Genomic DNA, 10726 nt, shown 5'->3' on the forward strand with positions numbered 1-10726 from the left:
TATCTTAGTGAAGAGACCAGCAGATAAATCCTGGTTCCTGAAAACCGCTAAATGATGAACTAGAGGGTCACCACAGCCACCACCACCATTACAATTAAAGCTTCAGGGATTTTCAAATGGACCAGGAACACCATAATGGACACGTAATGTACACCATGACACTGGACTACACTTTGGACTGTCTCCACCTCTACAACCTTTTATCTTATTGGACAAATCATCAAAAATCCTGCACTGACACCACTTGCAGGCTCACTCTACCCTGGAAAGGGGTCCAACTCCGTATCACTCCTTCCCAACGTTTCTTCCTTTCTTGTTTTCTTTCTCTTAGAGTTTTTCCTTGGGTCAAGCGCCGCCTGTCAAAGCCCATTCGGACATACTGTATGTGATTTTGGGCTATATAAGAAATAAATGTTGCCATTGTTGTAAAGTTTTGTTGTAAATTGTAAATTTTTACAATTAAATAGCACAATTTCATTTTGAGTTGCAGTGTATCGGGGTTACTTCAGCTTCTGCATTGAAGCTGTCTGAAAACATATAACATGGCAATGCTAAAAGCGAGCGTGAGAAAAATGTATTAATTACTAGCATTCTAGTTTTTAAATCTCACACCTCACAGGACTCAACGTGAGAAACTGTGTATGTGAGCGTGAAGACAGGAATGTAGAGCTGCGGAAGATGTGACATCGGTGACACCGTTAGCACTCACGATGCATGAGCAGCAACCGTTGCGTCCCCTCAGACACACGGCCTGGAACTCATTAACAACAAAGGCCCAGATTAACTCTGCCCGTTAGATGGATCCTCTCCATTATCGAGAGATGAAGAACAGGACTGAAGGACACACCAGGGACGCCTTCTTTGTGTGCCGCAAATTAAACTTCATTGGAGACATTGAAAAAAAGAAAAGGAATTCTCCTGTCACCGTCTCTTATCCACGGCTCAGTTTTTTGTGTCACGGTAGCAGACAGGGCGCCAAAATGTTTTTTTTTTTTCGTGATGTCTCAGATAATTATTAAATGTCTGGTGGCTAAAGTGCAAATTTTTTCATAGTGCGACGTGCTTGGCAAGTGAGTGGGGTTTATTATGATAATGTTCTAAATGTAGTGTACATATATCAGGATGGATGAAGTTAGATAGCTGTAGCAGGGATGAGCTGGAATCATAAAAAATCACGGTCAGCACGCCATGCAGTCCAATCACACTCCCGATCTGGACAATTCGCCAGCTTATCGGCAGATGAAAGTTGCACCGGGCCCAGCTGTTTGTAAGGCTGCCGCTATTCATCATGTGGACATGAAGATCACAATGCAGGCTCTGTAAAATCGAAAAAATTTCCACGGGCACCAGTGCATCATGTTCTCCTACTGCTGCCGTTTAACAGAGCTTCACGCGAGGCTGGATGCACACTTGCACAACATGAGGAATTTATTGAAGATAAACAGAAGTTGAATGGCACGAGGACATAAACATGAGCAAAGGAAGTCCGGCTGTGAGAACAGCTTGCATAGACTAAGCAGACGCGAGGCAGGGGAATGAGGAAAGGTAAGGCATATATACGGTATATGGGGAACACTGATTACACGTACATGGGAAACGGTAATCGGGCTAGAGAAAAACAGCGAAAAGTGGCACCCGTTGAGCCAGGCGCACATGCGGCCCAGGCATCGACTGAAAGGTCATATGCATACGTCTGCCTTATAATTATAAATAAAAAAAACCAACAACAACACAAGACTCCATCAAGCTCTTGCTTCTCTGGCTTAGCAGATCTGCACTTGAGCTTTGCAGATGCGGGCAGGCATTAAATCACAAAGGCTCATGACCCCTCGAGGCAAAAGTAAAGGCGGTTTTCATATGCACTCAAGAGGGTAGCCAATACACCGGGCGGATTAGCAGCCTAAAATCAACGTATAAAGCATTTTTATCCAGACGCGTAAAGGTAAGCTGTAAATTGAGGTGGGAATCATGTTTATGCCTCAACCTGGGCCTGAGCTGCCCGGGTGCTGATTACAGCCTGAAGTGTTATTTCAATGCTGTAAGCAACTGATTCCAAAGATTCTGTAGATGCAAGAGGGAGTGAAATGTCAACGGCATCGTTTTTGAGTGCATCACTTTAAACGCAAGGCGTTGAGCGCATTTGTGTTCATCAGCCAGTTAGTTTTCTTTCCTCTTTCAGGAAAGATATTTGATCAAATGTTCTATGGTTCACAAATCCTGTCAGGACTCCATTTACAGTTTATCTGTCTGACTCAGTAAGAAATGTATGTATGTATGTATGTATAAATGTGTATGTATGTATGTATGTGTGTGTGTGTCTGTATGTATTTATGTACATATATGTTCTTCGAAATTGCCTCCATATTAGTCTCCCCAACCCATACAGAACCGGTGCCTTCAAACGTTTGACTGGTAGTGTGTGTGTGTGTGTGTGTGTGTGTGTGTGTGTGTGGTATATATACATTGTGACCACTAGAGGGCAATATTACATGAGGGTGAACCATTGATTACAATAACAGTAATTGCTAACATAAATTAAAATATGCTCTTTATTGTTTACTTTTTACTTATGTTTGTTATTTGCTTTATATGTGGTATATTTTTGTTGAACAAAAATGACAGCTGATAGGGAGCATTATGACGGACATGTTCTGTTTGTATGTGTGTGTGTGAATAAAGTTCATTTCATTGAAGCTCGTTTGAAAGGTTTTGACTGTCTTTTTTTTACTTTTTTTTACTAATGGTAGTTGTATAGCATGTCATTTCTGTTTTAACAAACAACTTGTCAGACGAAGTCCACTACAATTCTTCATCATAATTCTTCAAGTTTTGACTGTCATGAGTTTTCGCCAAAACTATGTATTTTCTTGTTTTATGACTAATTTATTAATTAATATTAACATGTAGACATGGCTCCATCTCATCCTTATTCACGGTGCAATTAATAAGCATTTTGCTGCTGCTTGCGTCCACCCACTGACGCTCAAGTCGACAGATACAAGGCCCCACTGACCGTCCTTGCCGTTCATCAAACTTCATGTTCTCAATGTGGGCGGGATGATTCGTGTCCGGATCCTCAGCCACGGGCACTGGCCCCCAAAAGTACGGGTCACTCATGACGCCCACATCTCCCCCAAGATGCTCCGAACATCACCAAAAAAGAAAGCAAATATACGTTTCTGAGAAAGGCCGCCTCGGGGACCTGCTGAGGTGGTGGAGCAGAAGCGAAGCCGCCGCTGCCTCCCATGGTTTCGCCAAGGCCACTGGTGATGTGTTAAGTGTGCTGAAATCCAAATTGCTTCTGCAAAAAAAAAAAAAGAAAAAAAGTTAATATTGCTGTACATTTCACTTTACATAAATGAACATTAATGTTCATTTCAGTGTATATAATCGAGTAGAACACAAATTGCATCCTTTTTCATGGTTCCTGTCATTTGAATGTTATACTCACAAAGTGAAGGCAGAATGCAGACACAGAATTTCAGATTTTCACATTGACCATGGCCCCTCAAGAAATGCTAGATTTTGGGGGGAACAAAGGAACTGTGTTTATTGTTAGTTGCATTAAAGAATGTTTTTTTAGAATCCTTTTTGGTGTGGAAAATTTAGTTCATAGTTTATAGTTCTGTAAGAGAAATCCATAGAAATGTGCTCACAAAAGTGATTAGTTGTCACATGTGACACACCAGAGCACAGCACCCAGTGCATGCAGTGAGGGAGCAGTGGTGCTTTGCTCAGTGGCACCTCAGTGGCACCTTGGCGGGCCGGTATTCTGTGTTTGTTTTGCAGATGCACCCACATTAATTGGATGATTGCATTTACTTTTGGGTCACTGCTGTGTCACAGGCCGGTAGGGCAGGACGCAAGGCAGGCTGGATTAGACAGATGGGATTAGATCTGACCTGGGCCAAACCTTATGTACTGTGCATCCATTTCACAATAGTCTGCGACCCTGACCTCTTTGGTGGCAACCGGGGTCATCTGGGATGGAGGGAGAAAAGTCACATAGAGGACATGTGCACAGCAGACACAAGGAAACATGGAGATGATAACCCAGAGTGAGTCAACAAGCGTCCAGAGTGAATCAGCATAATCTCGCTGACTGGTAATATATATCTTGCATTTAAAAATATATTACAGACAGAGGATTTTATATATATATATATATATATATATATATATATATATATAGAGAGAGAGAGAGAGAGAGAGAGAGAGAGAGAGAGAGAGAGAGAGAGAGAGAGAGAGACACACAAATGATGCCAATTTCAGGGTAGGATTGCTTGGGAAAAAAAATACAGACTACACATGGAACTAAATAATATTTCTTAAAGATCAATTAATTAAAGGTTAATTAAAGTTAGAAAACAGCCCTGACCTGTCGAGGCATGGACTTCACTAGACCTCTGAAAGTATGCTGGGTTTCTGGCACCAAGCCGAGTCAGTAGTAGCCAGTAGATCCTTTAAGTCCACGTAAATTGCGAGGCGGCGCCTCTGTGGATCAGACATGGTTTTTTCCACACAGAAAATCCTGTGACAACTGTATTCCTTCCTTCTTCAGGACACTTTTGATAGGTCTTGACATTGCAGACCAAGAACAAGAGCTGCCATATTGGAGATGGGCCTACTTTTGCATCTGGTCAGAACACTGAACAGATTGTTTTTTCATATGGGGAACGTCTGATGGGAATTATGGGCCTTGGAGACTAAATAAAGCTCCAAAGCAAAATGTAATTAGTGTAATTCCCTTTAGTAGCAAAAACCTTTCTACTACTCATATTATTAATAACAATAATTATAATAATAAGAAGAATAAATGTTATTGTAACTTGCTGTATCTGAGCACATTTAGCCATGTAGCCAGCTTGGATCATTTCAGAGAGAACCTTCAGATGACATGTTGTAGATCACCTGTCAGAATCCCTTATTGAAAAGCTCCTGTCAGTTTTTGAAGGCCGTTGGAGACACGGGTTTGACAGTGTGGAATCTGTTGTTTGGTAATTCATGAAGAACCACGTCTCCATGTCCATCACCCAGGCCGCGGATGCTCGGATCGGGTCGGCTGCAACACGGAGGCCAAATATGAAGAAGTGGGTCATCTGACGCAGCCAGGCCCACATTATTTTTGCCGGGGACATCCTGTCCTGAGCCGACTGCATTAAAGCCTGTCTCAGCCCGGCTGTCTCCGCTCGGACAGATGCCGCCACCACTTTTGTTTGAGTTGGACTGTTTGTTTTGACGTGAGCCGAGCCGAACGGGGGATTATCAGAGGGGGTGTGAAAGCTTTGACGATGTTCTCACTGTACTGAAAGGTTAAGGGTTCTAGACGCACCACCGAGTGTGATACAGATGCTGTTTATCTGCCCAGGGACATGATAACAGGAGCTTCAGACGCATCTGAGATTCAGAGACTTCGGTTTTGTCCACTTCACAATGACAAGGGTCTGATTCATGAAGAGGAAAGAGCAGATCTGAATAAAACACACACGCACACACAGATAGCGAATCCTCCATTAGTTTTATCTCAACCGGCTTCTGAAAGCGAGCCTTCCATGACCTGGCAGGGTGACTCAGACGGGGCCTTTGATAGATCAGCGTCCGGACGCACACATGGGTGCAAAAACAGCCAGGCTGGCATTACAGAGCTAATTAGAAGATGGAGTGGCGAGGCGCATTGTCTCCGCGGCCGCTCATTGTGGCTGCTGCCTTTTACTTACAGTGGCGCTTTTAAAAAGAGGCGTCAGGAAGGAACGGGGTGACTTGAAAACAGCTCCCGTTACACAAGGAGGATGTCTGTCAGCGATGGACCTCGGCGGGGCGCCAAAAACCACACGAGTGCACCAGTGCGTGCGTGGAGGGGGGAATTTTCATAAGTCGGCCTCGGAGTTTCAGAAGTCGGCCGTGAGTCTCCTGCGCTCAGCATTAAGCGAAATGCTTCTGCAGGGACAGGATGCAGGCCTGAAACGAGATCATTTCCTCTCCATTATGGATTCCGCAGAGCTCTGCTGATGCACGACACAATGTGTCTGCCCTGTTTACCCCCAGCATTTTAACATTGTCGTTAATTTAGTAAAAGGGAAAAAACTGCTTTTGAAGTCTGCAAAAAAGCAGCTGTTGTCTACCAACAGCACTAAACCCTTTCCGGGGACAGACAGGGGAGTTTTTTCGGTTTGATCTGGGCATGTGCGTGCCACACACTGCAAAGCATAGCGTCCTGCTACCCAGCATTTCCTGTCAAGGGCTTTGACGGCACGCGCCAAGTGGAGACCGCAAGCTTCGTGACTTCTCCAGTCACGTCTCTCGCAGACTCTGTCGGTCCGCCGTGGACTTACGAAGACGAGTAGCGCTGGCTGCCACGTTGCCTTCGCTCGTCTGTGAATGTCAGCTGAACGCCAGCGGGGGGTCACATAGACACCTCCTGATCAGAAAGCCCTCAACAGCTGTCGGGGGGGGGCTGACTTGAGAATTCCGCACACGAAGAAGTTCATAACTTAGTTACATAACGGCCACTTTAGGGTCTGAATGCGCAAATCACTTTCTACAGAAAGGATTTAAATGACAATGTAAGACATTTCAGAAGCGCCAGGATAGTTTTAAATTTAGTTGAAGAACACACGGGTGCACACACATTCAGATTCATGCAGACTGTGTTTTAAGAGGAGCTATATTTGTCCCTGCCCAGTTTTCCCCACCCCCTGAATCCGACCCCCTCTGCCTATATGTTAAAGTACAGCCTGTACCCTCGCTGTCCTATAGGCAGCTTCCTGTTTTTCTTTCACTTTCTCAGAACGAAATGTGCTCTGTCTATCCACTCCTGCCTGCTGAGTCACTTTTAACCCCCTTATCATTCGTCAGCAAAAAAAAAAGAAGAAGAATGTAATGATTACAGCTTTCTCAATGAAGTGACCCTTTATCCAGAAAATGCACGTTTTGAGGAGAACTAGCCAAAATCATGTTACAAACTCAAAGGTGATGGGTTTTTTTTTCAGTTGCAGCTCCTTGACTATGGAACGACCTGCCATGCTTTGTTAGGCAGGCCCCTTCACTCGCAGAGTTCAAACCTCGTCTAAAAACACACTTAAAAAACACACTTTAACTCCCGCCCCTTCGAGGTGGTGACATCTTGGTGTGGTTCCTGTACTCATCGTATTTTGTTTGTATAGATCTTTATTAGTTTTATTCTGTACTACATTTTTATGTTTATAATATATTTTATAATATTTTATTTTTATCATTGCTTTGCTTAATTAAACATGTCATCATGCTTTATGTCTACTTGTATTGTACAGCACTTTGGTCAGCCTTGTTGTTTTAAAAGTGCTTTCTAAATGAAACTGGCAAGACACAGGGCAGCAGCACTGGTGTGCAGATGGTGAACAAAGTCATTTGGAACTTAAACTCTGGCAATACTGATGTACTCTACAAAACCAACCCTAATGCTAATGCTAATGCTAGTGGACCTGCAGGAGCTTGTGAGAAAAATACAGCACGCCTTCATTCACATTCAGATAAGATTATCGCTTAAAGATAGCCATGGGCAAAAATACTCATTTAAGTCCAATTGGATTGCTGCATTCCATGTTTAATGACCCATGCAGGAAACAGAAAACTTAAGTGTGATGTTCTATTTCACAGCCTGTGGACTGGCAGGTACATCCCAGGCCCAGATGTACGTGCATGTGCAAGCATTTTACAAGCATGCAACTGTAATCAGCTGACAGCTTGCACATGTAGTTCATTCATTACCTAACCACTCTGATGAATAAAGAGGATAATACGGCAGTGTGGGAGATGCACCCCTGCACAGGTGTCCATCCGACAGTCCGGGGGATTAGTCTTCAGCCCAGCCTGCCGCTCCCTTCGGCTACTCTAGCAAAATGACTGAGCCCCGCCCCAACACCATACCCTGGCATGGGCCAGTTCATCCCACCATCACTCTGAACTCCTCTCGTCTCCATATGCTCAAGTACAACATGTACCAGAATATGGGACCAGGAGATAATGGCTCATTGTTTATGTGGATGTGTTGGAAATGAACAGGGATAGAATTAAAATAGATCTACAAATTCAGGTTTTTTAGTGACATGTTTTTTTGTGTGTGTTTTGTGTGTATCAGTCCACGGTCGTAAGCTGCAGCATTTTCTCGGAATGCATATGTTCTGTACGCGCAGGGTGTAGGCGTTCCCCTCGCCTCTTATGTAATAGCTGTCAGCGTACACACACAGATGCACTGCAGATCTGGGTCAGCTTTGCTCTGCCGGATCACCTCTCGCTCCAAAACAGCGTCTTCATGTCACAGAGCAGCCAAAGTAAAACGTAGGCGTATGGGCCGAACAAAATGTCTATTAGCCCCATGTGTTGGAAGGGGGTGATGAACGGCTGTGACAGGCGTGTCACGCGGACGTGGGAGAGGCACCTCGGCTAGACAAAGACGCACTGTGAGCCGTGGCCGGTGTGAACGGGAAAAGACTGTCGCTGGTCACCAATTTCTTCTCCCTCCCTTAACGTATAGGTACAGAATGGTTAGGCAGTCAGAACAAGGTTCAGCTTTTGTGATCTCATGGGATTTAGAACAAACGGGATGCCACTTTGGCCACATTTTACCTGTCATTTTTATGTTTTATCCTATTATTATAATTTTCTCTCATTTAGGCCACACACACTTCTGTTCTGAAGAGAGAGCAACAATTACAGGGGGTTAGTTTAGGGGAGGGGCTATGGTTAGACTCTTCTGAAAAAAATGTGCACATTGTGATGTTATTGGGTGAAAGTTGTGGGAGAAAGGAAACTCCCTCCCTTATGGTTTGTGAATGCATGGACATGTAGAAACAAATAATCTGCAAAATATTCAAGCAAAATCTGTGCACACAAAATGACTTCAGAATATAAGGAGGTTCCGAGGACATGGGGTATCACTGGTAATGTAAAGACAGGGCAAGGACAGAATTCTAATCATTTCCCTTACTTAGCATTGAAACATTACCCGTGCATTCAAATGAATGTGAACAGAAGAGTTTTCTCTCAGCCCATTTTAGACATGAAAGATTTGGCATAAAGAAACAGGATAACAAAAACTACAGAAAAAAAAACATTTTTTTGAAGAAGCTTTTATTTCTGGACAATACCAAACTTTTATTCACAGACATTCACTGGCAGACAAGTAGACAAAACATGGGAGCAGATAAACAGCTGAGAACACAAAAAGGAAACATGAAAAGGTTTGGAACACAACACAGAAATATTAGGTAACCCACCTCTTCGCTACACACACACACACACACACACACACACACACACACACACACAGTATCACTCTTATGCTGATGACACCCAGCTCTATCTGTCATTCCCACCAGAAGATGCTACTATAGCAACAAAAATTTCGGCCTGTCTCTCAGACATATCGGCATGGATGTCTGAGCGACACCTCCAACTCAACCTATCCAAAACCAAGATTCTGATCTTTCCGGGCAACAATTCCCCTCAGCAAAACCTTTCAATTCAAATTGGATCGCTACTGTTAACACCCACGGCGTCTGCAAAAAGCCTTGGAGTTTGGATTGATGACAAACTGAGTTTGAACCATCATGTTGCTGCGATCTCCAGATCCTGCAGGTTCACTCTCTACAACATTCGCAAGATTCGGCCTTTTCTCTCACAACAGGCTACGCAGCTCCTCGTCCAGGCAACGGTCATCTCCAAACTCGACTACTGTAACTCTCTCCTGGCTGGAGCCTCTGCAGTCACCATAAAACCACTCCAGATGGTCCAAAATATGGCAGCCCGTCTCATCTTCAATCAGCCAAAATACACCCATGTTACACCTCTTCTTACCTCCCTCCACTGGCTCCCGGTAGCTGCTCGCATTGAGTTCAAATCCTTGATGCTGCCTACAGGGCTGTAAATGGAACTGCGCCCTCCTACATCAATACAATACTACCTAGCTACACTCCTGCACGCTCTCTCAGATCAGCAAACGAAAGGAGACTAAAAATTCCTTCTTCACAGGGTCTCCGATTCCAATCATCTCTGTTCTCCGTTGTTGTCCCTGGCTGGTGGAACAACCTGCCCTCCTCCACACGACTAGCCGAGACCATCACCACTTTTAAGAAGCAGGTGAAAACCCTCTTATTCCAAAAATATTACAGACAAATCTAACACTTACACACGCACATGCGTACACATTGCACAAACAATACAAAATATATAAATACATTATAATTTTTCTTTGTCTAGCACCTAACAATCTCTGAGCATGCTCTTCAATGACAAGTTTGAGCCTTATCAGGGCTTAGTTTGTAAACTCAATATTCTATAGAAATCGAATGAGAATTGCTGGTGTCTTCCTCTTGTAAGTCACTTTGGATAAAAGCGTCTGCTAAATAAAGTAAAGTAAAGTAAGTATTGGCCAAAAGTTTGGACACACCTTCTCATTCGATGTGTTTTCTTTATTTTCATGACCATTTACATTGGTAGATTCTCACTGAAGGCATCAAAACTATGAATGAACACATGTGGAGTTATGTACTTAACAAAAAAAGGTGAAATAACTGAAAACATGTTTTATATTCTAGTTTCTTTGCTCTGATTACTGCTTTGTACACTCTTGGCATTCTCTCGATGAGCTTCAAGATGTCGTCACCTGAAATGGTTCTCCAACAGTCTTGAAGGAGTTCCCAGAGGTGTTTAGCACTTGTTGGTCCCTTTGCCTTCACTCTGCGGTCCA

This window comes from Denticeps clupeoides, chromosome 10 (genome assembly GCF_900700375.1).
Source record: "Denticeps clupeoides chromosome 10, fDenClu1.1, whole genome shotgun sequence".
Taxonomy (NCBI): Eukaryota; Metazoa; Chordata; class Actinopteri; order Clupeiformes; family Denticipitidae; genus Denticeps; species Denticeps clupeoides.